The 23,718-nt window shown below is 36.4% G+C and overlaps 1 protein-coding gene across 1 annotated transcript in view; it reads left to right on the forward strand.

Annotated features, from left to right (window-relative positions):
* Positions 1-23,718, forward strand: part of LOC110258457 (butyrophilin subfamily 1 member A1-like) — an 85,174-nt gene that overhangs the window by 44,653 nt on the left and 16,803 nt on the right. The gene's annotated exons all lie outside the window — the stretch shown is intronic.

Raw genomic sequence — 23,718 nt, forward strand, 5'->3', positions numbered from 1 at the left:
CAAACTCTGCAGTATATCCCATGCCTTTCCCCTCCCCCTCCACAACCACAAGTCTGTTCTCCATGTCCATAATTTTGTTTCTTTTATGTAGATAGGTTCATTTTTGTCATATATTAGATTCCACATATAAGTGATATCATATGGTATGTGTCTTTCTCTGTCTGACTTACTTAGCATGAGTCTCTATTTCCAAGCATGTTGCTGCAAATGGCATTATTTTGTTCCTTTTTATGGCTGAGTAGTAGTCCATTGTGTACATGTACTGCATCTTAATGCATTCATCTGTCAATGGACATTTAGGTTGATTCCACGTCTTGGCTATTGTGAATACTGCCGCAATGAACATAGGGGTGCATGTATCTTCTTAAATGGAAGTTTTGTCCAGATATATGCCCAGGAGTGGGATTGCTGGGTCATACGTTAGTTCTATATTGAGTTTTCTGAGGTACCTCCATACTGTTTTCCATAGTGGTGGCACCAGTGTACATTCCCACAAACATGTAAGAGGATATCCTTTTCTACACACTCTCTCCAGCATTTATTATTTGTAGACTTTTTGGTGATGACCATTCTGGAGTTCCTTTCATGGCTCAACAGTAGCAAACCTGACTAGTATCCATGAGGATGCGGGTTTAATCCCTGGCCTTGTTCAGTAGGTTAAGGATCTGGCATTGCTGTGAGCTGTGGCATAGATTGCAGATGCGGCTAAGATCCTGCATTGCTATGGTTGTGGCATAGGCTTGTGGTGCAGGGCCAGTTCAACTCTAGCCTTGGAACTTGCATATGAGGCAGGTGCGGCCCTAAAAAGCAAATAAGTAAGTAAATAAATAAATTAATTAAATAAAATAAAAAAGATGGTCATTCTGACCAGTGTGAGATGGCATTTCATTGTAGTTTTGATTTGCATTTCTTTAATAGTGATGTTGAACATTTTTTCATGTGCCTATTGGCCATCCATATATCTTCTCTGAAGAAATGTCTATTCAGGTCCTCTGCTCATTTTTCAAATAGGTTGTGTTTTTTTTGTTTTTTGTTTTTTTCCATTGCATTGTATAATTTGCTTGTATATTTTAGAGATTAAGCCTTTGTCAGTTGCATTGTTTGAAAATATTTTCTTGCATTTCATAGGTTGTCTTTTTTTTTTTTTTTTTTTTTTTTTTTTTTTTTTTTTTTTTTTTTTTAGTGATTTCCTGTGCTGCAAAAGCTTGTAAGTTTGATTAGGTCCTATTTATTTATTTATTTATTTATTTATTTTTCTGTTGCCTTGGGAGTCTGACCTAAGAAAACATTTGTATGATTTATGAAAGAGAATGTTTTGCTTATGTTGTCTTCTAGGAGTTTGATGGTGTCTTGTCTTACATTTAAGTCTTTAAGCCATTTTGAGTTTAATTTTGTACATGGTGTGAGGGTGAGTTCTACTATCATTGATTTACATGCATCAGGTTTGGTGGACTGCACGTCTCTAAAAAGTTGTCTATTTCTTTTAGGTTGTCAAATGTATTGGCATGTAATTGTTCATAGTATTTTTTTATGTTTTTTTATATTTCTGCAGTATCTGTTGCGAATTCTCCTTTTTCATGCCATATTTGTTTATTTGAGTTCTTTCTCTCCTCTTCTTGGGGAGTCTAGCCAGAGGTTTGTCAATATTTTTTACCCTTTCATAGAATCAGCTCTTGGTTTTATTTATTTTTTTCTATTTGTTTTTTGAACCTCTTTTTTATTGATTTACCCTCTGATCTTTACAATTTCCTTCCTTCTGCTTTCTTTAGGTTTTGTTTGTTTTCTTATTCTAATTACTTTAGGTGATGGGTTAAGTTGTTGATTTGAGATATTTTCTTCTTTTCTGAGGATGGCCTCTATAGCTATGACATTGCCTCTAAGAGCTGCTTTTGCAGCATTCCATAGATTTCGAATGGCTGTGTTTAAGTATCATTTGTCTGGAGGTATTTTTAATTTCCCTTTTGATTTCCTCACTGACCCATTGGTTTTTTAGTAGCATGTTTTCTAATCTGCATGTCCTCAGTTTTTTCTCATTTCTTTTCCTGTGGTTGATTTCTAGTTCCATGCCATTGTGGTCAGAGAAGACACTTGAAATAATTTCTATACTCTTAAATTTGTTTAGGTTCATTCTGTGCCTCAGTATATGGTCAGTCCTTGAGGATGTTCCATGTGCACTTGAAAAGAAAGTATATTCTGATTTTTTGGATGTAATGTCCTAAAAATTTCAATTAAGTCTAATTGAAATGGCATCATTTAGAGTCATTTAGGGTTTCTGTTGCCTTATTGATTTTCTGTCTAGAGGACATGTCCATTGATGTGAGTGGGGTGTTAAAGTCCTCTCCTATTATTGTAGTCTCATAAATTTTGTCTTTTATGCCTGTTAGTATTTGTGGTATGTATCTGGGTTCTCCTATATTAGGGGCATATATATTGACAATTGTAATATCTTCTTGACTGGACCCATTTATCATTAGTGTTTTTCTTTGTCTTTCCTTATGACTTTCATTTTAAAGTCTATTTTGTCTGATGTGAGTATTTCAACTCCTGCTTTCCTATCTTTTTCATTTGCATGAAATATCTTTTTCTATCTCCTCACTTTCAATTTGTATGTATCCTTTACTGTAAGGTGAGTTTCTTGTATTGTGGCTCTTGTTTTTTCTTATTCCTTTTTTATCCAATCTACCACTCTGAATCTTTTGGCTGCATCATTCAGTCCATTGACATTTAAGGTAATTGTTGATAAATATGTATTTATTGCCATTTCAAACTTTGTTTTCCACTTGGTTCTGTGTTTCTCCTTTGTTCCTTTCCTTTTTTTGGTTTGATGGTTTCCTTTTCATTTATGCTTGTGTTCGCTTCTTTTTAGTTTTTGTGAATGTAATGTTTGGTTTGATTTGTGGTTGCCCTGTTTTTGAAGTATGTTAACCCCTTCCTATATATGTTTGCTTTAGCCTGATAGCCATATAGACTCAACCACATTCTTAAAAAAAAGAATCTAGATTTTCTTACTTTCTTTCCCCACATTTTATGATGTTGAAGTCCTTTTTTAAACATCTTCATGTTTATCATTTTGCTGTTCCTTGCATTTATCATCACTTTTACAATAGTTTTTTTTTTTCTTTTAGATCTGTGTACTGGCTTATTTAGGTGATTGCTTTCCAATTGTGATTTCCTCCATCCTATTTCTTCTTACTTCATTTGTATTTAGAGGAGCCCTTTAAGTGTTTCTTTTAGAATGGGTTTAGAATTGGTGCAATCTTTTAGTTTTTGTTTGTTGGAAAATTCTTTATTTCTCCTTCTTGTTTAAATGAAATTCTTGCTGGGAAGTGTGTTCTAGGCTGCAATTTTTTTCCTTTTAGAATTTTGAATATATCTTGCCACTCTTTTCTGGCCTGTAGTGTTTCTGTAGAAAAATCAGCTGATAACCTTATGGGGATTCCCTTATAATTAATTCTTTGTTTTTCTCTTTCTGCCTTTAGAATCCTCTCTTTGTGCTTAACTTTTGTCATTTTTATTATAATAAGTCTTGGTGTGGGCCTGTTTGGGTTCAACATGTTTGGGGCCCTTTGTTTTCCCAGTATCTTGGTATATGTTTCCTTTATTTGTGGAAAGTTTTCAGCCATAATTTCTTCAAATATATTTTCAATCCCCTTTTCTTTTTCTCCTTCTGAAATCCCTATTATGTGCAGGTTGGCCTGCTTTATATTATCCCATAGATTCCTTATATTGCTTTCATGTTTTTTTCATTTGGTTTTCTGTCTGCTATCCTGAAGGGGTGATTTCCATTATTCTCTCTTCCAAGTCACCAATTCATTCCTCAGCATTATTCATTCTGCTTTTCAGTGCCTTTAACTCAGCTTACATTTCTGTGAATGCATTTTCTAATTGTTATTGGCTCCTCCTTATGTTTTCCAGTTCCTTTCTAAAGTAGTCTGCATCACTGTTCATATCCACTCTTAATTCCTTTATATTCACCCTTAATTCCTTCAGTACTTTCACTGTCTCCTTCTTGAACTCAGTAGCTGTTAGATTGTAGAGGTCTGTTTCATTTTTGGCTCCTTCAGATTAATTCTCCTGTTCTTTTAACTGGGAATGGTTCCTGAGCTTCTTCATTTTGCTTATATTTTTCTTATTCTGTGTGTTTAGTTAAAACAACTACTATAGTCTTGGAGGGCTATTTATATGTGCCAGTACCCCTGGGTATTTTGGAAGGTCTTACTATTTATTTATTGTGTGCTGCATGAGCTTCCAAAGAGATACAGGCAATGGGCAGGGCTAGTAGCCAATGCCTGGTTGCTGGGCCCTTGGCAGTTGCAAGGACCTGTGTGAAGGTGGCACAGGCCTCTTCTAGTTGCAGGGCCCTGGGAAGTGACAGTTATCTTCAGGCATGTGTGGGAAGTGCCCAGAGTGCTTGACAGTGGTAGCAGCAGGGTGTGCGCATTCTCAGGGGAGTGAGAGCAACAACAGGTGGTGCTCAGTTGCAGTCTCCTTCTCTGTGCCAACCTCTGGGGTGACTGGGGGCACAGGTGGTACCTGTTCCCTGACCCCCTAGTGGTGGTGGCCATGCCCACATCTGGTGTTTGAGATCTCTGCTGTAGTTTGCCTCTGCCACCTGGAAACCATGCAAGAGGCCCTGCATTACTCTTTGTGTACCTTTCTGCTCCCCTACTGCCCTTATCCTGCACAAGATGTGCCCAGCCACCCAAAGGCCACACAGGAGGCATCCTATTCCCCATAGCCCCTGCAGGTGTCACCTCACCACCTGTAGCCTGTGTCAGATGCAGTCCACCCTCTGAGAGTCTGCAGTCCACAGGGACCAATATCCCCATGGTGCCTTCCCCAACAGTGGCACCTTGCTTCTCCTGAGTGCCCAGACCTCCTCCTGGGTTTCCTTGGCTGTGGCACTCTGCTTCCCTGCCTGTGGCAACCGCTCCCTAACCACACAGGCTATCTCCACACAGCCAACCCTAGTCCTCTCCCCAGAACTGACCTTTGGATCCTGAGTCTCAGCACCCAGTCCCTGCCCAAGTATCTCTACAGTGATGTCCGGGGATGGTGGTACTGATGGTCTGTGGGGCTCTCACTCTGCTTTGTCCTCCTCAGTCCAGTCACTGCACTTTTCTCTGAGGCTTTGAGGTCCCTTTGTCTCAGCTGATCTACCTGTCGGTTATGTGGCTTGCCAGAGTGTGGGTTCCTTTCCTCTTTCACAGCTTCCTCTCAGGAGTGCTAGCCCCATCCTGATTCCTTTTCTCACTCTCCCTCTTTCTCCCTTCGTTTTCCCCCTTTTGCTCTGCCCAGTTATGTGGATGGGTTCTTGCCCTTTTTGGAGATTTAGAGTCTTCTGCCAGTGTTCAGTAGATGATCTGTGTGAATCATTCTACATGTAGATGGGTTTTGTTCTGTGTGTTTGTGGGAGAAGGTGAGCACCACACCTTACTCCTCCACCATCTAGATCCTCTCATCTAAACATTTTAATACCTCAAAATGTCTCATATCAACATCTCAAAGGATCTGGTAATCACTGAGGCTCAAAAAAGACAAGTGTAGAGAAAGACTGTGGATCGTGAGCGAAATGAAAGTAAGATGAAAAAGGCAATGGGATAGATAGAAATAGAAAGATAACAGCTAGAAGAAAATAAGATAGAATAATGTCTGGTTAGCAACAGGCTATATAAAATTACCATTTTCTTATAGGCACAGACAAAAAAGATGAAATTTATAACTTCATATACAGCAGTTCCCATTGTGGCTTAGTGGTAATGAACCTAACTGGTATCCATGAGGAATGCAGGTTTGATCCTTGGCCTCACTCACTGGGTTAAGGACCTGGCATTGCCATGAGCTGTGGAGGAGTTTGCAGACACAGCTCAGATCCCACATTGCTGTAGCTGTGGCGTAGGCTGGCAGCTGCACCTTGGATTGGAGCCCTAGCCTGGGAACTTCCATATGCCACAGTTGCAGCCCAAAGAAGACAACAACAACAGCAACAATGACAAATACATATACAAATGCAAATGGGGGACAAAGAATAAATGAAAATATACTGAAAAACTTCCCACAGATAGGACGAACACTAGAATGATGCCAAAGAAAAAAAAATTACTTATCTTTTTTGTACTGATCACTAAAAAAGAAACATGTATTTTTCTAAATATCAGAATAATTAAGAAAATTTGTGTTTTTGTCCTAGAGGTGTGACTAGGCTATCTTTCAGTTTGTGTCTCACAGACTATTTCACAGTTTATTTCTGCCTCTTATCCCCAGCATATATACTACTGTCATCTTGAATGACTACATGACCCATGAGGACAAATGTTGGTGACTCTCTTGCCATTGGCATTTCCATAGAGATTGTATTATATTTCACTTCTTCCCTGAAATAAACTTACACATGGCTGCCTATTATGTGATTTTCCAGGGGCAATTGACAGTAAACAGCGCTGTCAGTTTGGGGTGGGCCTTGGATATGCGATATTCTTCTTCCAGTAGAGAATATTATTTGTCACATTTGGGACAAGAGGGCAAAGAAGGACATTTCATAATGGTAAAAGACTAATTTCCTAGAGCAGATACACAATTCCAAATGTTTATGCTTAATAACAGTTTCAAAATACTAACTGAAGAAGAAACTGACCAAACCAATACAAGAATCAGACAAATCTCTAACTGAAATTTCACTGCTTTTTCTGTCTGCAATTGCTAGGAGAAGTACAATGAAAAGCAGTAAGGATATAAAAGATCTTAACATTACCAACCAGTGGACATCTGTAAGGTACTATCTAGCCACAACAAGGAAAACTTCACTGAAAACATTAATTAAAGTAGACCATAAATTGGTATATAATGAAGTCCAAATAGGTTTTAGAGGATTGACTTACTGTGCTGTCTGACCATAACATAGTTAAATTTGGGATTGATAATATTTTTTGATAATCCCCATATATGTGAAAACCAAATAAAATGTGTCTTACAAAACCCACAATCTAATGAGGAAATTATAAATGATATTAAATGTAATTTTAATGAATGAAAATTAAAATATAATTTGTGGGATACAGCTGAGGTAGCATTTTGAAGTAAAATTATAGCATTAAAATACATATATCAAAAAAGAAGAAAAGTCTGAAGTTAATGACCTCAGCTTTCATATTTAAAAAAGTGAAAGTAAGAGTTAAACTCTCCAAGAGTAAAAGAAAGTAAATAATGATTAAACTAGAAATCAATGAAATAGAAAACAGCAAGAAATAGAGAAAATAAAATGATCAAAGCTGGTTATTTGAGTAGATCAATACTATGTCAATAATATCAATAGATTTCTTTTTTTGATCAAAAAAAGAAAGCACAGATTACATATATGAAAATTTGGTATTCCTCATTTGATATTTGACATCATATAAATTCTATACATATTAAAATTATAATAAATGTGTTGCAGATATTTATGCCAATAAATAAACTTGTCAGCTCCTTTCTTACTATTTGATTTTATGTCACTTGTTGGCAATTCTGATTTCCAAATATACTGTACTATTTTGCTTTCCCATAAACAGTGAATGGGAATTCCTATTGTTCTGTATCCTTACCAGTACTTAATATACCCAGGTTTAAAATTTTTATTTTAGACATTTTAATAGGGGTGCAGTGATATCTCATTTTTGCCTTTGCTTTTGTTTTTTGTTTTCAAGTTTACTGAGGTATAACTGACAAGTAAAATTGTATATATTTAAAGTATACAGTGTAATGATTGACATATGTGGAATGTTGTGAAATGATTACCACAATCGAAGTAATGAATGTTTCCATCACTTACCTGGTTAACAGTATTATTATTGTTATATTTTTGGTGAGGGTGCTTAACATCTGTTCTCATAACAAATTTCAAGTATAAAATAGAGTATTATTAACTACACTCTCACGCTGTACATTGGATTCTCAGAACTTATAAATGAAAACTTGGGAGTTCCCTGGCATTTCCCACTAAAAGGAGCCAGAATTCATCAGAGAAATAGCTAGACACAGGACTGAGGGAGGGGGAGAAAAAAGGTGAACCTTCTAGCTGGGCCAGAAATTTTTAAAGTGCTCAAGGGTTTCAGTGAAATGTCAAAAGGATGCAGATGTCAGGTTGAAGGGGCTCCAAATAGGGAAGATTTTGAGTTTCCTAACAAATAATGATATTAATAGATGACAACCCATTGAATAAAACAGAAATTGGAGTCTACACTGATATAAACAAATGAACAAAGAAAGAAAGAAAGAAAATTTGTACCCTTTGACTAATCTCTCCACATTTTCCCCAACCACTGGCCTCTGGAAACCACCATTTTATTTTGTTTCTATACATTTGCCTTTTAAAAAACTTTTTGATTCTGCATGTAAGTGATACAATAGAATTCTAATCTTCCTTTGTCTGGCTTGTTTCATTTAGCATAACGCCCTCCAGATTCAAACATGTTGTTGCAAATGGGAAGATTTCCTTCTTTAAATACCTAATACTATTCGTACACATATGTATTTTAAATAGTTATATATATATAAATTATATATATATATATATATATATATATATATATATATATATATATATATATATCTCACATTTTCTTTATCCATTCATCCATCAATAGACATTTGGGCTGATTTCATAGTCTAGCTAATGCGAATAATGCTATGATGTATATGAAAGTGCAAGCATCTCTTTGACATACTGATTATTTCCTTTTGCATATATATCCAGATGTAGGATTGCTAGATCATATGGTAGTTCTATTTTTAATGTTTGGGGGAACTTCCATTCAGTTTTCCATAATGGCTTAACTAATTACATTCGACCAACAGTGCATAATAGTTCTTTTTTCTCCACATCCTTTCCAACATTTATCTTTTTTCTTTTTGATAATTCCTTTTCACACAGATGTAAAGCAATATCTCATTGAAATTTTGATTTGCATTTCCATGCTGGTTAGTGATATTGAGCACCTTTTCATGTACCTATTTTTTTTTTCTGTTTTAGGGCAGCACCTGTGGCATAAGGAATTTCCTAGGCTAGGGGTTGAATTGGAGATGAAGCTGCCAGCTTATGCCACAGCCACAGCAACGTGGGATCTGAGCCATATCTATGACCTAGACACAGCTTGCAGCAACACCAGATTCTTAACCCACTGAGCAAGGGCAGGGATAGAACCCACATCCTCATGGACTCTAGTTGGTTTCTTAACCCACTGAGCCACTACAGAACTCCTCATGTTCTGTATAAGGCTATCTGTATGTCTTTGGAAAAATATCAATTCAAATCCTCTCCCTGGTTTTTAATGTTGCTTTGTTTTCTTGTTATTGAGTTTGAGTTCTGTATATGTTTTAGATATTAACTCCTTAACAATATATACTTTGGAACTATTTCTCCCATTTTATAGATTGTCTCTATTCTTTTGATTTTTTCCTTTGCTCTCTGAAGCTTTTAGTTTGACACAGTCCCACTAATTTATGTTTGCTTTGCTTTTGTTGTTTGCCCTTTTGGTATCAAATCCAAAAAATTGTTCTAAGACCATTTTCTTGGAGATTTTTTCCCTAAGTTTTCTTCTAAAAGTTTTATAGTTCAGATTTTCCCTTTAACTCTGCTTTGCATTTAATTTAATTTGATTTGATTTTTGCATATGGTATAAAATAAGGGTTCAATTTCAATCTTTTCCATGTGAATGTATGGTTTTCTGACACTACTGAAAAGACTGTTCTTTCCACATTGTGTTTGCTTGTCACCCTTGCTGAAAATTAGTTGACCCTATATACATGTGTTCATCTCTGGGCTCTCTATTCTGTTGCATTGGTCTATGTGTTTGTTTGTATGCCAGTTCCTTACTGTTTGGATTAGTATGGTTTGAAATTAAGAAAGCATAATGCCTCTAGTTTATTCTTGCTCAAGATTGCTTTGGTTCTTTTGTGTCTTTGTAGTTCCATACAAATTTTAGTGTTGATTTTTCTGTTTCTGTGCAAAAGCCATTGAGATTCTGATAGGAATTTCATTGATGCTGTGGATTACAGTAGGTAGTATGGCCATTTTAACACTCTTAATTCTTCCAATCCATGAACATAAGATATCTGTCCATTTATTTGGGTCTTAAATTTCTTTCATCAATATTTTATAGTTTTCAGTTTATAAATCTTTTACCTCCTTGGTTGAATTTATTCCTAAGTATTTTATTCCTTTTGATGATTTTGTAATTGAGATTATGTTCTTGATGTCCTTTTTGTTTTGCTGATTTTATTTTATTTTATTTTATTTTGTGTATGTGTGTGTTCTTTCTTCCTTTCCTTCTTTCTTTCCTTCTTTCTTTCCTTCTTTCTTCCCTTCTTTCTTTCCTTCTTTCTTTCTTTCATTCTTTCATTCTTTCTTTCTTTCTTTCTTTCTTTCTTTCTTTCTTTCTTTCTTTCTTTCTTTCTTTCTTTCTTTCTTTCTTTCTTTCTCTTTCTTCCTTCCTTCCTTCCTTCCTTCCTTCCTTCCTTCCTTCCTTCCTTCCTTCCTTCCTTCCTTCCTTTCTCTCTTTCTTTCTTTCTTTCTTTCTTTCCTTCTTTTGAGTCTTCTGTGCACCAATGCAGAATTTTCTTTGGCCACATTCATGCCAAGTGGAAGTTCCTGGGTCAGGGATTGAACCTGTGCTGCAGCAGTGATGATGCCAAATCCTTAAGTAGTAGGTCACCAGGAAACACTCTTGATTTCCTTTTTGGATATTTTGTTGTTAGTGTAAAGAAATGTTGCTGATTTTTGTGTTTTTTTTTTTTTAAATCTTGAAACTTTATGTAATTTGTTTATTAGTTCTTGAAGATTTTTTGGGGGGTTTAATGGTTTTATATGTAGAAGCTTGTCATCTGGGAAGAGACACAATTTTACCTTTCCTTTGTGATTTGGCTTATCTTTAACTTTTTCATGTCTAAGTGCTTTTGTTAGTACTTCCATTACTATGTTGAATAAAAAGGAGAGAGTGGGCATGCTTTCTTTGTACAGGATCTTAAAAGAAAGGCTTTCTGTATTAATTAGGACATTAGTTGTGGACTATTCATATATGGCCTTTATTGTGTTGAGATAAGTTTCTTCTATATCTCTTTCATTTGAAAAATTTTTTTTTTGCCATGCCTATGGCATGTGTAAGTTCCCAGGCCAGGGATGAAACCTAAGCCAAAGTAATGACCTAAGCTACAGCACTGACAATGCCAGGTCCTTTAAGTGCTAGGCCACAGGGAATTCCTGGAGTTTTTTTTTTTAAATCCTGAATGGATGTCGAATTTTGTTAAGTGCTTTTTCTGCATCAATTGAGATGATCATCTTGTTTTTAATATTACATTCTGTTAATACCTTATATCACATTGATTGATCTGTGTATGTTGAACCAACCGTATATCTCAGAAATAAATCCCACTTGGTCATGACGTATAATTTTTTGATGTGCTACTGAATTCAGTTTGCTCATATTTTATTGAGGATTGTTGCATCTATGTCCAAGCATTACTAAGAGGGAAATTTATAGATATAAAATCATATGCTAAAAAGAAGAAGGATCTCAAATAAACAATTTAATGAACTATAAAAAGAACAAACTCGACTCAAAGTTAGCAGGAGGAAGGAAATAATAAGGATCAGAGCCAAGATAATTCAAATGGATAATACAAAAAAATAGAAGAAATTAACAAAACAATGAATAGGTTTTTTAAAAAGATAAAATTTGCACTTAGCTGGATTAGATTATTTGTGAAAAAAGAGAAAAGACTACAATAAATAAAATAAAAAGTAGGAGTTCCCATTTTGGCTCAGTTGTAACAAACCTGACAAGTATCCATGAGAATGCAGTGGGTTAAAGATGGGGCATTCCGTGAGCCATGGTGTAGTTCACAGATGTGGCTTGGATCCTGCATTGCTGTGGCTGTGGAGTAAGTTGGCAGCTGCAGCTCCAATTTGATCCCTGGCCTGGGAACTTCCATGTGCCACACATGCAGCCCTAAAAAGCATAAATAAATAAATAAAACCAAATAAAATAAAAAATAAATGAGGAGACATTATGACAGATGCCTGAGACAAAACGTTTAAAAACATCAGAAGACCTGTTGGTATTCTGTATGTCTTTGGGGTAAATGTCTATTCAGTCCTTTTGCCCATTTATAAATCAGGTGGTTTGTTTTCATATTGGGTTGTATGAACTGCTTATATATTTTGAATATCAACCCCTTATTGGTCATATCATTTGCAAATGTTTTCTTCCATTCAGTATGGTGTCTTTTGTTTTTATAAAAACTTTTGCATTTAATTAGGTCCATTTGTTGATTTCTGATTTTGTTTCCCTTGCTTGAGGAGAAAGTTCTAAAAAATACTGCTAAGACTTAAATCAATGTGTGTATTGCCTATGTTTTCTTCTAGGAGTTTTATGGTTTCTGGTCTTACATTTAAGTCTTAATACATTTCAAGTTAATTTTTTGTGAATGGAGTGAGAAAATATTATAATTTCATTCCTTTATATAGAGCTGTCCAGATTTCCCAGCACCACTTACTGAAGAGACTTTCTTTTGCCCAATGTATATTCTTGCCTCCTTCATTGTTGATGAACTGACCAGAGGTGTTTTGGCTTTCCATTCTATTCCATTGATCTAAGTGTCTGTTTGGGACCAGAATCATGATGTTTTGATCACTGTAGCTTTTTACTATAGCCTCAAGTCAGAGATCAAGATAAATCTGGCTTCATGGATGGATGCTCATCATCACTACTCACAACCACGAGATCTCACCTCGCATCTGTTAGAATGGCTATCACCAAAAACAAACAACAGCAACAACAACAACAAAAAAACAATAAATAACAAGTGTTGGTGAGGATGTAGAAAAAAGGCATCCCTTGGCCACAGCTGATGGGAATGTAGATTGATATAGCCACTATGGAACACAGTATGGAGATTCTTCAAAAGAATAATAATAGAACTACCACATGATCCAGCAATTCTACTCCTGGATTCATTTATTTGAAGAAAACAAAAACACTCATTTGAAAAGATACATGCACCCAATGTTCACTGAAGTATTATTTACAGATTTACAGTAGCTGAGATATGAAAACAACCTAAGTGCCTATCAATTAATGAATGAAAACTAATATAATGGAATACTACTAGCTATAAAAGGATGAAATCTTGCTATGTGTGACAACATGGATGACCTAGAGGGTATTATGCTAAGTGAAATAAATGAGTCAGAGAAAGAAAATACTGAATGATTTCACTTATATGTGGAATCAAAGAGACATCAAACAAACAAACTAAAACAACAAAACAGAATTAGAATCATACATCTAGAGAGCAAACAGGTATTTGTCAGAGAGGAGGGGTTGGGATGAGTAGGGATGTAGATGACGGAGACTAAGAGGTACAACCTTACAGTTACAAAATAATTGAGTCACAAATAGGAAATGTACAGGGTGGGAAGTATAGTAAATAATTATGTAATATCTTTTTATGGTGACAAAGAGTAACTAGATTTATCCTGGTAATGATTTTGAAACATAGAAGTATTTAGTCACTCTGTTGTGTACCAGAAGTTTAATAGTATTTTAGGTCAATTATACTTCAACAACATACAAATAAACAAACTCATAGGAAAAAAAAGATCCAATTTGTGGTTACTAGAAGAGGGGAGTGGAGGAAGGGGAATTTGAAAAGGGTAGTCAAGGGTACAGAGTTTTCAGTTATAAGATAAAGAAAAGCTAGGGACAAAATGTACAAAATGAAAGGGGTAATTCATATTGCTCTATGTTATGTACGAAAGTTGTTAAGAGAGTAAATCTTAAGAGATATCATCACAGGAAAATTTTTGTTCTATTTTAAATATGTATTTATATGAGATGACGGATGTTGACTAAAATTATAAAACTAATTATTTCATGATAAATGTAAGGCAAATGATTCTGCTCTCCACTTTAAACTTATACAGTGCAGTGTGTCAGTTATATCTTAAACTGGAAGAAAAAAATTGAAAAAGTAAGACCTTACTGTGAACTTAAAAAAAATTCGTACAGATTAGTCCTAATTCTTCCTGAATAATCCCCTCATTCTCATTATTCCTCCACTAGAATTTGTGAACCCTCCAGATTCTGGAGTCTGCAATCTTATGTCTTTAGCAGTGTTGATTCCCAGGGTCAGTACAAGTTTAATGTGACCACTGAGTGATAAAATGATAGAATGAGTATACCAGATAATATCTGTGGGAATTACTTTCTTCAGGTACTCAAAAAAACTGCAAAACTTTTCTTGACACCGTAAGTACAGTACAAAAAATATTCAGATCTATTACTTCACTCATTCTTAAACTTACCATTTTCTCTGGGCTTCTCAGAAGCAACTTGATAAAACAAATTTAGCATGGTGATTAGAAGGGCAGCTGACATGATCTTGGATAATTTATTCGTTATGATGTAAGATGTGAAAAATGGAATCCCAGAAACTTCTCTGTTGCCTCCTATATAGATTAAAATTGTTTTTCTTGCCTTTTCCCCTATAAACAAACAGAAAAATCACAATCCAGGTCAATTTTCCTCAGGAAAAGCTGACCTCCATCACTTCCAAGGGATACAGGGTTGGGCCATGCTGGAAAATCAGGGACAGGGATGGAGTAGGGAGGAGCTTCTCTCCTGGGTCCTGTGCTTTGAGTGAAGTAACCTCATCTGACAGCACCAGCACAGGGGAGTGAAAAAAGCCCTATCTGATCACAGTTCTTCTATCATTCTCCTCTTCCTTCCTAAAGAAGGTATGAGAAGCTAGAAGAGATTTGGCAAGATTCCAGACCTTTAGAAGTAGATTTGCCTGAATGAATTCTTGCATGAGTTTTGGATGAATGATTGAGTTCAGGGGAGAAGGTGAGACAAAAGGAGACTCCTAATATTCTCTTCTGGCATAAAATAAATGCCCTGGCTGGATAGACAGTGATAGAAGGAAAACTAAGGGGGATAGAGATAATATAAGGATCATAGTATGGATTCAAAATCAATAGGGATAGAGCTAGATAAATTCTAAGGATGAGAGGGTATAAGATAAAACGTAGTCTCTAAGGTTGGAGAGGTTTACAGCTTTCTGGATGAGTCTTTAAGGTTTTTTAATCAGGGAAAGGAATAAATAAGAACAAAGACGGAAAAACCATGGGGATTAAAGATACTAAGGTCTTTCCCCCTAGATTCTCTGCTGGGTCTGTTGACCTTTCTCAGACTGTTTACACACACACCTCCACACACAACATTGCCCTTCTTCCCCAAGGTAAAAATTTCTTTTTCCACTTACCTGGATTAATCTCCAACAGACAATTCTAAGTTTCTTAGCATACACAGGACATCTCTCTTCTCTTATGCCTCCTCTAAAATAATGAAGCCCATCATCTAGAGGCATCAGTCAAACCACTCAGGTGTTTTCTCTCTGTGAACTACATCCAAAAGGGAAATAAGAGTAGCACAAGGATGCAAGATAGCAAGGAAGGGACTTTGCTCTTCTCTAATGATAGCAAAAAGACCTCACCTAGCCATAAAGTCAAAAGTTTAATCCAGATATATACATGAAAACACACACACAATCCTCTGAAAAATTACAGTCTTTCTTCCTGCTTTTACTATTTTAAAAATCATAGCATATAGCAAAAATTTAAACAACGCATTCTCACACTAACTGCCCAGATTTATGTATTTACCTTGATTAGAGGAAGGAATGTGTATATAAACTACCTCTACAAGTTTCAGCAATCTAGCTTTCTTAATCCTACAGTTAATGGAAAATCTACCCAGGAGGTCGAGAGGAGCTGATTTCTATATTTACATCTCCTGCTGCATAAATGTTTGTAGCCTGTCCATGCAAAAAGCTACTGCACGTATTTATATCATCAAGAGTTTGTTTTCTCCAGGATAGGCCCATGATTTAAATACTGTCAGCCAGGCAAATTAAATTAGAACTCTGATGGTTGTTCTAGGCAAGAATACAGGAACCATCCACTTTTCTTGTGTTCTTAGAACATTTGCACTCTGTTTAATCTTTTAGGACAAAAACCCTAAATCTTAGGGATCATAAACTGAATTTACTAGATATCTCCTGATTTCTTGCATTTGATCCCTGGTAGACAACTGTCACTGACCCTCATGGCTCTCAGGCCCCCAGATGATGTCAACATCATGCACTTCTTTGGCCTTAGGGCCTTTTGTTCCTTGTCTCAGAATGCTCTACGTGGCCCTGCCTCTCAGATGGTAATTTGGATGGCTTAGTGTGACAAGTTCCCAAATCTACCCCCTCCTCCTATCCAACAAGAGAAAAATATGTATACAGAAAGCTTTGCAGATGAGAAATGTAGACATGTGCTACTTGGAAGGTGTTCTTTTGGATTAATGGACAAAATTAAGAACAGATTTTGATGGTCTTGCACACACAAGGGACATCAGAAAGGCAAACTCCTCCAAAACTTCTCTCCTGCTTTGTGGGACTTGAAGGACATTATGGCCTGCAACCTTGCAAGTGCCAGGATGCCAGATGCTCTTTTCCACATCTCTCTGTGTCTATGAGCTGGGTAATTGCTAATAACCCTTTTACTACTGGACAAATTATCTTTATAGTTAAAGCAAAAAGAAAAAAAAAGTAACAAATAGGGAAACTTTAAGCCAAAATGTAACACCCAAGCCCTACCATAAAAGTTTCTTTAGAAGTATCAGGAATTTCTACCAAGTAAACGAACTGTTATTCTAAGCTGGTCAGGTGAGAGCCTTTGGCCACTGCTGATGGAGGAGTTGGAGTTGGTTTCTCTACCATTAACCTTCAAGGAGGCCCCTCAAAAGTAAAAATGATAAAGACATTGTTGCAGCTCCTTCGCTTTAGATCCTGACTTCCCTTGGTAGAGACCACTGCTTCTGCTTCCCTAATTTAAGACTATGTCTCACTCTGATATATTAATTTTCTGTGTGATTTTCCTTGTATTTGAGTTTGGGGCACCTCTGCTGAATTATATATATATTTCACACTTTAGATTTTGTTCCTTTGTTGCCTTAAGCGTCGACTACGTTGTTCAGCGTTTTGGCACCAGACCTCTGGTTGATCCATCAACATTTCTCACTGGGTTAGACTGGGAAGCACCGTGGCATGCTGTTCTTATGGTGCATAGTAGTTCCCGAAAATTTATTTCCAATAATAGAATTCAATCACTCTCAAATCAAGGGATTAAAAACGTGTCTCTCTTAATGCTAGAAAACAATTTCCTTAATTGCAAGCTTGTTTTAATTTTGTTGATTTACACTCACACGCACAATGTGAAAGAGGGTAAAAACCTAGTAAATGCATTCGGGACAAATGAGCAATTGAATGATTTTCATGTTTCCTTCTATTTATTGTCTTTACCACTCTTGTCATCTGTATTTTCAAAGTAATTCATATAGAATGATCTATACATCTCCCCCCTCATAGTTTGCTGATTTTCCCATATCCATTTGCTTTCCATGAATTCTCTGCTGAGTGTAATAAGGTGCTTGTCTCTCTGTCTCTCTTTTTTCCTCTCTTTTTGGAATATTGTTGATCTTTAAACATCTTACATTAGATAACGAGAAAAAGTCGTGAAGTTTTATTGCCTATGTAAGAATAAATACAGCAATAAATCAGCCACAACTGCTGACTTAGCAAAGATATCTGGGCTATAAACTGGTTGACCTTTGTTATTTAGTCCACAGAATTGGGGAGGGGGAGATATGGTTTTTATTGCTATGAAAGTAATTGGATGAATTTTTTTTTGTCTTTTGCCTTTTAGGACTATACCTGCTGCATATGGAGGTTCCCAGGCTAGGGGTCTAATCAGAGCTGTTGCTGCTGGCCTATGCCAGAGCCACAGCAACGCTAGATCTGAGCCATGTCTGCCACCTACACCACAGTTCACAGCAACGCCGGATCCTTAACCCACTGAGCAAGACCAGGGATCAAACCCAAAACCTCATGGTTCCTAGTCAGATTCGTTAACCACTGAGCCATGATGGGAGTTCTGGATGAAAATGTTTTAATATTTCATTGTTAAAAACCGAGAGAATCTTCTAGGTTCATAGCATATTGGGACATTTCAGAGAAAATCATGACAAAAATGGTGCACAAGAGCAATTAGAGAAAAGGAAATTAGAAAAGAACAAAGGAATATAATACAGGTCAGAGGAGCTTTGAGAAAGACTGAAGAGCAGCTACCTAGAGGAAACTGACAGATGTTGGAAGATTATTTCTTCATAGAGACGGAATGTTGGCTATGGAGGTTATTAGTCACTGCATATATAGTGGTGAGACTCTGGGCTCAGTCTGGAGTTGTGAGAATTAGGTACAAACTTTATGGGACATGGCAGTTTATGACTCTCCTCTTAAAAGGCTAAATGGTGACAAACCAAAAACATAACTAAATAAGAGGCAAAATGCAGCTGGAACCATTTTTGATTTACCTGCACCAAAAAACTCCACAGTTTCCCGAACTCTGTCATCATCCTAGACACTCCCCTCTTCTCCAAAGCCTTCTTTTCCCTCTGCTCTTATGATGTTTCCCCATTTTTATGGTCTTGGCATCTAGGAGCATCTACTTCCCATGGGATTTAAGCTTGTGTAGATTAATTTAGTCAACTCATAATTGTGGCTCAGTTGACTGCTTTAACCCTGATTCGGTGGTCTTCTGCCTTGAGGATCTTTGCCACCATGTATCCTCTTTTGCAATCTTTAGTAGTGGGTGAAATGTCACCTAATCTTTCCGAGGCATAATCATTTCAGGTAATACTTGCTTCCCAGTCACTTTCATCTTTCACTTTCTGGTTTCCTTTCTACATAAACATGTTTTTGTATATCCCATTTAAAAACAAAATAAAAGTAAAGAAAGCTAGTCAAAATTAGCACAAACAAAAATTCCTTCCTTCTAACCTGCTTTCTGTTGTAGATTTGCCACATCTCTCTTCCTCTTATAGTCAATGATTCTTCAAAAGAGTGGTCCATACTCAGCCTTTTCTCTTACCTAACATCCATTCAAATCAGTCTGCTGAAGGTGCCTTAGGCAGATCACATGAGCTCTGCTTGAGCTTTTTTCAGCTTTGAGCTAACTTGACCTTCTATAGCATTTGGTCATATAGTGTCACTAAGTCTGTGACATTCTTGTCTTGTTTGATTTCCATGAAATAGCACTCTTTTTGGTTTCTATGAGTCTCCGTGGCCCAATTATGGGGTCTTAACCTCTTCTCACACCCCAATTTTTCATACTGAGGTTTTTAAGCTTTTGCTTTACTTTTCTCAATCTGTATGATTTCTACTCTTAATTTTATCTAGTCAAATGAATTTAGTAATCAACTGTATAAGTGTATTTTAGATATTCCGTCTGAGCTTTTGACAGATATTTTTAAAATTTTATTTTTTATGTATAGTGATTTTTATTTTTTTCTATTATAGCTGGTTTAAAGTGTTCTGTCAGTTTTCTACTGTACAGCATGGTGACCCAGTTACACATGCATGTATACATTCTGTTTTAACACATTATCATTCTCCATCATTTGACAGATATTTTATTTTTTAATTTACTTTATTTTTAATGTAATTAAAAAATTTTTTTTCCATTATAGCTAGTTTTCAGTGCTATGTCATTTTCTACTGCACAGCATGGTGACCCAGCTACACATACATGTATAGATTCCTTTTTCTCACATTGTCATGCTCTATCATAAGTGACCAGACAGAGTTCCCAGTGGATCTCATTGGTTATCCTGTTCAAAGGCAATGGTCTGCGTCTATTATCACCAAGTTCCCAATCCATCCCACTCCCTTACCCTCCTCCTTGGCAACCACAAGTCTATTCTGCAAATCCATGATTTTGTTTTCTGTGGAAAGGTTCATTTGTGCCATATATTAGATTCCAGATATAAGTGATATCATATGGTTTTTGTCTTTCTCTTTCTGATTTACTTCACTCAGTATGAGAGTTTCTAGTTCCATCCATGCTGCTGCAAATGGCATTATTTTGTTCTTTTCATGGCTGAGTAGTATTCCATTGTGTATATATACCACATCTTCCTAATCCAATTATCTGTTGATGGACATTTTGATTGTTTCCATGTTTCGGCTACTGTGAATAATGCTGCAATGACATGCAGGTGCATGTGTCTTTTTAAAGTAGAATTTTGTCTAGATATATGCCTGAGAGTGGGGTTGCTGGATCATATGGTAGTTCTATGTATAGATTTCTAAGGTACTTCCATACTGTTCTCCATAGTGGTTGTATGAACTTACATTCCCTCTAATGGTGCAGGAGAGTTCCATTTTCTCCACACCCCCTCCAGCACTTGTTATTTGTGGACTTAGTAATGATGGCTGTTCTGACTTGTGTGAGGTGGTATCTCATGGTAGTTTTGATGTGCATTTCTCTAATTATCAGTGAGGTTGAGCATTTTTTCATGTGCTTGTTGGCCATCGGTATCTCTTCCTTGGAGAAATGTCTATTCATGTCTTTTGCCCATTTTTCCATTGGATTGTTGGCTATTTGACTGTTGAGTTGTGTAAGTTGTTTGTATATTTTAGAGATGAAGCCCTTGTCAGTTGCATCATTTGAAAGTATTTTCTCCCATTCTGTAACTTGTCTTTTTGTTTTCTTTTTGGTTTCCTTTGCTGTGCAAAATCTTGTCCGTTTGAGTAGGTCCCACTGGTTTATTTTTGCTTTTATTTCTGCTGTTTTCGGAGACTGACCTGAGAAAGCATTTGTAAGGTTGACGTCAGAGAATGTTTTGCCTATGTTCTCTTCCAGAAGTTTGATGGTGTCTTATCTTGTATTTGAGTCTTTCAGCCATTTTGAGTTTATTTTTGTGTGTGGTGTGACAGTGTGTTCTAGTTTCATTGACTTGCAATATTTGCTGAAAAGACTGTCTTTTCCCCATTTTATGTTCTTGCCTCCTTTATTGAAGATTAGTTGACCAGAGGTATCTGGGTTTATTTCTGTGTTCTCTGTTCTGTTCCATTGGTCTTCTGTCTCTTTTGGTATCAGTACCACACTGTCTTGATGACTGTGGCTTTGTAATATTGCCTGAAGTCTGGGAGAGTTATACCTCCTGCTTGGCTTTTGTTCCTCAGAATTGCTTTGGCAATTCTGGGTCTTTTGTGGTTCCATATAAATTTTTGGATTGTTTGTTCCAGTTCTGTGGAAAATGTCATGGGTAATTTGATAGGGATTGCACTGAATCTATAGATTGCTTTGGGTATTATGGCCATTTTTACAATATTAATTTTTCCAACCCAGGAGCATGGAATATCTTTCCATTTCTTTACATCTTCTTTAACTTCCTTCATTAATATTTTATAGTTCTCGGCATACAAGTCCTTTACCTCCTTGGTCAGGCGTATTCCTAGGTATTTGAGTTTTTGAGGTGAAATTTTATTTTATTTTTTTTTAAATTTTATTTTCCCACTGTACAGCAAGGGGGTCAGGTTATCCTTACATGTATACATTACAATTACAGTTTTTCCCCCACCATTTCTTCTGTTGCAACATGAGTATCTAGACATAGTTCTCAATGCTATTCAGCGGGATCTCCTTGTAAATCTATTCTAGGTTGTGACTGATAAGCAATTTTAAAAGGTATTGTATTTTTGTATTCCTTTTCTAATATTTCATTGTAGTATATAGAAATGCGACTGATTTCTGAATGTTAATCTTATATCCTGCTACTTTGCTGAATTTGTTGATCAGTTCAAGTCGATTTGGGGTTGAGTCCATGGTGTTTTCCATATATAGTGTCATGTCATCTGCATACAGTGACAGTTTTCCTCTTTTTTTCCTATTTATATGCCTTTTATTTCTTTTGTTTGTCTGATTGCTGGGGCTAGGACTTCCAATTCTGTGTTGAATAACAGTGGTGAGAGTGGGTATCCTTGTCTTGTTCCAGATTTTAGTGGGAAGGCTTTCAGCTTTTCTCCATTGGGTATTATATTGGCTGTGGGCTTGTCATAAATGGCTTTTATTATGTTCCCTCTCTACCCACTTTGGTAAGAGTTTTGATCATGAATGGATGTTGGACTTTGTCAAATGCTTTTTTTTGCATCTATTGAGGTGATCATGTGGATTTTGACTTTTCTTTTGCTAATGTGGTGGAATGACACTGATTAATTTGCATACATTGAACCATCATTGTGCACCTGGGATGAAATCCCACGTGGTCATGGTGTATGATCTTTTTTATATGTTGTTGGATTCGGTTGGCTAAAATTTTGTTGAGAATTTTTGCATCTATATTTATCAAAGATATTGGCCTATAGTTTTCTTTTTTGGTGATATCTTTGTCTGGTTTTGGTATTAGGGTGATAGTGGCTTCACAGAATGTCTTTGGGAGTGTGCCTTCTTCTTCAACCTTTTGAAAAGTTTAAGGAAGATGGGTATAAGTTCCTCTTTGTATGCTTGGTAGAATTCACCTGTGAAGACATCTGGTCCTGGGCTTTTATTTGTAGGAAATGTTTTTATGACATATTCAATTTCATTTCTAGTGATCAGCCTGTTCAGTTGATCTATTTCTTCTTGATTCAGTTTTGGCAGGCTGTAAGTCTCTAGAAAGTTTTCTCTCATGGTTTTTTGTATTTCTGCCATATCCATTGTGACTTCTCCTTTTTCATTTCTGATTTTGTTTATTTGGGTTTTTTCTCTCCTCTTCTTGGTGAGTCTAGCCAGAGGTTTGTCAATTTTGTTGATCTTTTCAAAGAACCAGCTCTTAGTTTGATTGATTTTTTCTATTGTTTTTTGAATCTCTATTTTATGGATTTCTTCTCTGATCTTTGTGATTTCCTTCTTTCTGCTGACTTTAGGTTTTGTTTGTTTTTCTTTTTCTTTCCTTTTTCTTTCTTTTTTTTTTTTGTCTTTTCTAGGCCCACATATGGAGGTTCCTGGGCTAGGGGTCTAATTGGAGCTGTAGCAGCTGGCCTCCACCAGAGCCACAGAAACACAGGAACTGAGCCACATCTGTGACCTACACCACAGCTCATAGCAGTGCCGGACCCTTATCCCACTGAGCAAGCCCAGGGATTGAACCTGCTACCTCATGGTTTCTAGTCAGATTCATTAACCACTGGGCCTTGATGGGAACTCCTGTTCTTCTTTTTCTAATTCAGTTTGGTGGTGGGTTAATTTGTTGATTTGAGATTTTTCTTGTTTTTTTTGCAGAAGGTCTTTATTGCTATGAACTTCCCTCTGAGGAATGCCTTTGCCATATCCCATAGATACTGAGTGGTTGTGTTTTCATTATCATTTGTCTCAAGGTATTTTTTAATTTCCTTCTTGATTTCCTCATTGACCCATGGGTTTTTTAGTAGCATGTTGTTTAGTCACCATGTCCTCAGTTTTTTCTCATTTCTTTTCCTGTGGTTGATTTCTAGTTCCATGCCATTGTGGTCAGAGAAGATACTTGAAATAATTTCTATGCTCTTAAATTTGTTGAGGTTAGCTTTGTGCCCCAGGATGTGATCCATCTTTGAGAATGTTCCTTGTGTCCTTGAGAAGAAGGCTTAATCTGATTTTTTTGGATGCAGTGTTCTGAAAATATTAAGTCTAACTTTTCTATTGTGACCTTTAGGATCTCTGTTGCCTTATTGATTTTTCATCTAGTGGATCTGTCCATTCATTTCAGTGGGGTGTTAAAGTCTCCTACTATGAATGTAGTCCCATCAATTTCTCCTTTTATGTCTGTTAGTATTTGT

The sequence above is a fragment of the Sus scrofa genome, chromosome 7 (assembly GCF_054392235.1).
Source record: "Sus scrofa isolate SSC_HxYL_T2T_F1_AM1 chromosome 7, Sscrofa_HxYL_maternal_Yorkshire_Landrace_v2.0, whole genome shotgun sequence".
Lineage (NCBI taxonomy): Eukaryota > Metazoa > Chordata > Mammalia > Artiodactyla > Suidae > Sus > Sus scrofa.